This window comes from Nicotiana sylvestris, chromosome 6 (genome assembly GCF_000393655.2).
Source record: "Nicotiana sylvestris chromosome 6, ASM39365v2, whole genome shotgun sequence".
Lineage (NCBI taxonomy): Eukaryota > Viridiplantae > Streptophyta > Magnoliopsida > Solanales > Solanaceae > Nicotiana > Nicotiana sylvestris.
This window is the reverse complement of record NC_091062.1, coordinates 180,060,117-180,065,568: the sequence shown is the minus strand read 5'-3', so window position 1 is coordinate 180,065,568 and position 5,452 is coordinate 180,060,117. Positions and strand designations below refer to the sequence as shown.

Below are 5,452 nucleotides of genomic sequence, written 5' to 3'. Positions count from 1 at the left end.
CTTATTGATCGGGCTGCACGCCACAATATATATATATATATATATATGGATTGGGCTGCACGGTGCAGCGATATGTTGGATCGGGCTGCACGCCGCAGAGATATAGTGCTTGGGCTATAGGAGCCTCTCCGGAGTCTGCACACCCCCAGTGAGCACTGTCGACGAGATATATGGATCGGGCTGCACGCCGCAGCGATATATGGATCGGGCTGTGCGCCGTAGCGGTTACTATATGGTACGTATTGAGTGTGAGTGCTGAGTGTGAGCGTTGACCGGTAAGAATGAGTCATGAGTGACTGAGAGGTTTGCTCGAGGGGCTATAGATATACATGTACATGAGTGATGCTTTGCCTCAGGGGTCTGTCTATGAACTTACTGTTTTTCACTCCTCCTTAAAGTGAGTTTCTATCGAATATGTTGATTTAATTACTGCTTTCACTCATCTTTAGACCGAGCCTCTATTGAAAATGTTGAGCAAACGCTTTAAACAACTTTCATTTAAACTGAAGTTTTAAGTTATGAAATGGGCATGAATTTCTGTTTTGCCGATGGGCTATATACGAACTATGTTTTGCCCGAAGGGCCGATTATGATTTTCATTACATCAACTATGTACATATATTTCATTAAACCTATATTGAAAAGGTTAGAACGATAATTTTTATAGGATTTTACTGAAGTCAGGAGTTTAACGAAATGATTTTAATGGTATCCTGTTTTGGGAACATGTTGTAATCACTGTGGGCTATGACGTGGTTGACGTATTTTCTTACTGCTCAGTCTTTATTTACTCTTATTACTTACTGGGTTGGAGTACTCACATTACTCCTTGCACCTCGTGTGCAGATTCAGGTATTTCGGAACCCAGTAGCGGGTGTTGATTGCTCAGAGGCGGAGTCATCAGAGTTAGCAAGGTGGCTGCAAGACGTTCGCAGCACTGCTTTCCTTCCTCTCATTTTCATTACTGTATTTATTAGACTCTTGTTGTATTCAGACCTTGGTAGATGCTCATGACTAGTGACACTCCGATGTCGGGCTTGTGTAATTATTCCGCACTTTTCTTCAAAAATTTCATTATGAGAATTATTGTTTATAAGTTGTATAAAAACAACATTTTATCTGAAAATGGTTGATTCAGGAGTTGTGTCGGCTGGCCTAGTTTCACGATAGGCGCTATCACGACTGGGTCGATTTTGGGTCGTGACATGCCCTTAGTGTATTACTCTACTAATTGAGCTCATTCAGCCAAGGATCATATGGGACTTTATTTGGTTATAATGTAGGCTTTGGGACGGGTAGGATACATTTGTATATAAGAGTGACTACACCTCCCTAAGCACTTTTATACATATAATTTAGCATTCAAAACCAAACACTTATGTCAAACCAAAACTCCACATTCACATCAATACACATTAACTCCCTACTTCTTTAAGGACAAATACATCAAGAATTACAACTATCCAGGAATATTTTTAACAAAATACACTTATTTTTTTCCGTTCTTTTTCAATTCAAGTGGCTCTTACTTTATCAAAACAGTCCACCTTTCTCCTTGTTTCATTAGTTCCACTCAAAAGCCAAATCAAGCACCCCACACTTCAACTTTTACAAAGCTCATAACAAATTTAAGTGCTCATGAGAGGTACAAGGTTCAAATAGATGGTAAATTCAAACAAATGGGTAAGGCTTGTAATGTGGTTACCAAATAAATTAGATTATAGGCTCAAAGGGGTTAATTAAGATACATAACAATCAGGTGGGTAAACGCATATAATTGGCTCAACAAAGAATTGCCTATATCACTTCCAAGACTAAATAAAACCACTATTTCGCTTCGCAAACATACGAGGCAAGTTCTAGACATCAAATGCAATGCACTGAATAATACAAAAACCTCACACACACATGGCACATAACTCACTCAAGATTGGATTATCTAGACACTCTAGTCAAAGCAGTTAAGCGCAGTTAAAATCATACAATTTAAGGTACTTATGCAAGTTACAAAACTGAGCCTAAGCATCACAACTAAAGCACTCTCAATTCTCAAGGCATAATAAAGTTAAGAGATATTTCCTTCACTTCAAATCATAGCACAAGGTTTCCTACTCCTAATAAAAACAAAAATTAACTACATCCGGTTAAAACAAATCCTTGGAAATGAACCGCATCTCAAAAAAAACCAAGGGGAAATTATTACACTACATAAAAAAGAAAATATTTTTTTGCTTTCGACTTTAATCCCTCAAGAAACCCGTCGAATCGGGAAAAATCAAAATTTTAAAATTTTTATGTTTTTTTTTTCAAATTTCCTTTTTTCTATCTCTAACTCCTAAAAAGCAAAAGCAAACTAAAACTAATAAACATACAACATACAAATATTCCCCCACCCCACACTTTAAGTTGTGGCATGTCCCATGACACACAATTAAAAAGCATAAGACAAAGAAAACTTCCCCGAATCTCTAGTTGGGGTCTGAATCAAAGTCATGCCCTTTTTTTCTAGCCCGAACTAATGCGCACATCCATGCGGATAGTGTCTTCTAAGCCTTCTTGGGATACACCCCACACTTATCTTTTTCACTCATTATGGTCTTCTTTTTCGAACTCTTTACTTTCCACTAAACACTTGCAGCTGGCTTCTCTTTTCTCGCGCCCGTTTCTATATTCATCCTAAAAGTCACAGTCTCCTCAAACACTCTAAGCATGAGCTTTCTTTCATGTATATCCAATATAGCTCTACCCGTTGTTAAGAATGGTCTTCCTAGGATAAGGGGACCTCCTTATTCTCCTCCATGTTTTACCACTATAAAATCTACAGGAAATACAAACTTATCTACCTGAACCAACACATCTTCCACTATCCCCTCGGGTATCATAGTCGTTTGGTCTACCAGCTGCAAGGATATTGGTACTGACCTTATCTCTCCAATCTCATTCTCCAGTTTCCTGTAAATAGATAAAGGCATTAAGTTAATTGTGGCACCAGAATCATATAAAGACTTATCAAAATTAATAGTGCCTAAAGTGCAAGTATAGTAAAACTCCCTGGATATCCATACTTTTGTGGGAGTTTGTTTGCAAGATTGCACTGGAATGCTCTGTGAGCTTGACCACTGAGGTTTCTTCTAACTTTCTGTTCTTTGTCATAAGCCGTCATTTATGAGAGCACTTCTGTGAATGGCAAATTTACGTTAACCTATTTCAGCATATCCAGAAATCTCTCAAACTACTTGTCTAGATTTTCTCTATACAGCTTTTGGGGAAAAGGTGGAGTAGGCATATGCTTGCTCTCATTTGATTCCTCCCATCTCGAAATTTCCCCCTTCTTCTTTCTTTTTTCCAGCTCCCTTCTTGCCTTTCTTCTTCTTATCAATATCATTCTTCAACTGCTCCCCACTTTCCTTTTCATGTATCACATATTTTTTGATCAGAGTGCGATCTTTCAACACTTGCCCGCTTCTCGAAGTCACAACATTCACTGTTTCTTTGGGATTTCTTTGAGTATCAGCTGGGAGAGTTCCTGGAACCCTCTTAGATAATATTATTGCAATTTGTCCCACTTGTCTCTCCATGTTTCGAAAAGATGTGCCAGGTTCTTTGATAGCTTCTCCATGAGCTTCTAGCATCTCATCTATCTTGACAATAATGCCTTCATTAGATCTTCTAGTCCAGGTTGATTGGACTATTGAGGCTGAAACTGCTGCCTCTGCTGATTTTGGAAGACTGGATCTCCCTGTCCTTCAAATCTGGGGTTGTTTTGTTGCCATGCATTTGCAGTACCCCCAGGTCAACTCCATGAAAAACTAGGGTGCTTCTGACCCATTGCACTAAAATTATAGTTCCCCACATCATTCACTTCCTCAGTTGAGGCTTGACACTCATGAGTAGGGTGTCCTCTTCCAAATATATCATAAGTTGCATGAGGTTCACTCTGTATTGTAGCTAAGGTCATCTTCCATGTTTCTTTGGCCATAACATCAAGCTGTACCTACACAGATGTATTAGCATCAACCTGGTGAACACCAGTCGATCTTCTCCTTTCAGCACTCTCTGAGGGCCATTGATTTGCATCTTTAGATAACTCATCTAGAATTGTAACTATCTCCTCTAGAGTCTTCTTTATCAACGGGCCTCCAGTTACATTGCTCAATGTTCTACGTGAGGCCGGTGTCAATCCATCCCAAAAGTCCTAGAGTTGCATGACAAGTTCTATCCTACTATGTTGACACTTTCGAACTAATTCTTTAAACCACTCCCATGCTTCAAAAATAGTTTCCATATCTTTCTAGCAGAAGTTACGTATTTCTCTTCTAAAGTTGCCTGTTTTAGCAAAGGAGAAATATTTATCAAGAAATATTCCGGTTATCTTCTCCCATGTTCTAATCGATCCTTGGGGCAAACTTTGAAGCCACTGCTTTGCATCATCCTTGAGTGTGAATGAGAATGCCCTTAAGTAAATTGCATCTCGTGACACACCATTGTATTGAAAGGTGTTCATAATCTCCTCGAAGTCCATTAGATGGTTTTTTGGATCAGCGTTCATCTTTCCTCTAAAGACACAACAGTTCTGAAGGGTTTGAAGCAATCCTTGCTTCAACTCAAAATTGTTAGCTACAATTGGAGGTGGTCTAACACTTGATACTTCTTTGTTGCAAACTGGTCTAGCATAATTGCCAAGTGATCTCCCAGCTCCGGGAGCTATCCAAACTGATTTGCAGCCAAGGATTGATTTTGAGCAATTCTCTGACCCCTCTCTTCTTCATAGACAATTTGTGCATCTGTAAGAGCTTCTTCCTCAGCATCCCGTGCAATGTTTTCTCGCTGTTGGGTTGCTTTTCTCACATCCAAATCAACGTTCTCATCATCTCCAGCCATAATTTCTTTAGTTGAGGATTGCCTAACATTTTCTGATATTTCGGTTATATTTCTTTCCTTCTTCAACTGTCACAGTTGTTTTTCTATCTCTGGTTCGTATGGTAGAACTTCCTTCCCAGAAGATCGAGTTATGAACCAATCTTAACCTGTAACCTGTGCACAGTCAAATAACACCCAACGTAAAAAGAGATAAATAAATAAAAAGAAAAATTCCTGAATTAGCACTACAAACTATTTCAAACATTATTGATTTCCAATCCCGGCAACGAAGCCAAAATTTAACGAGCGCAAAAAACACACTTATATATGCTCGCTAGTTGATTATAGTATAATATAATATCGAATCCACAGAGATCGGATTTAAACAATATTTTTGTAATTTCTAGTTTATTTTCTATCCAAGATGATCAACAGTTGGAATTTATGTGATTAAAACTACAATTAAGTAAGAATCTAGAGCTATTGACTAATAACAATAGAAGCAAGGAATAAGCAACGAAATATATCAATGGGAGAAAATAGGATTTTGATAGGATAGGTGCAAGATAATTGTCTGGGATTTAACTCTAGT

At 38.4% G+C, this 5,452-nt stretch overlaps 1 non-coding gene across 1 annotated transcript; it reads left to right on the top strand.

Annotated features, from left to right (window-relative positions):
• The first annotated feature begins 4,217 nt into the window (after positions 1-4,217).
• On the top strand, positions 4,218-4,324 carry LOC138872318 (small nucleolar RNA R71). Its single transcript, XR_011400775.1, has one exon. It is a non-coding gene; the product is annotated as a small nucleolar RNA R71 (small nucleolar RNA).
• The last annotated feature ends 1,128 nt before the right edge of the window (positions 4,325-5,452 follow it).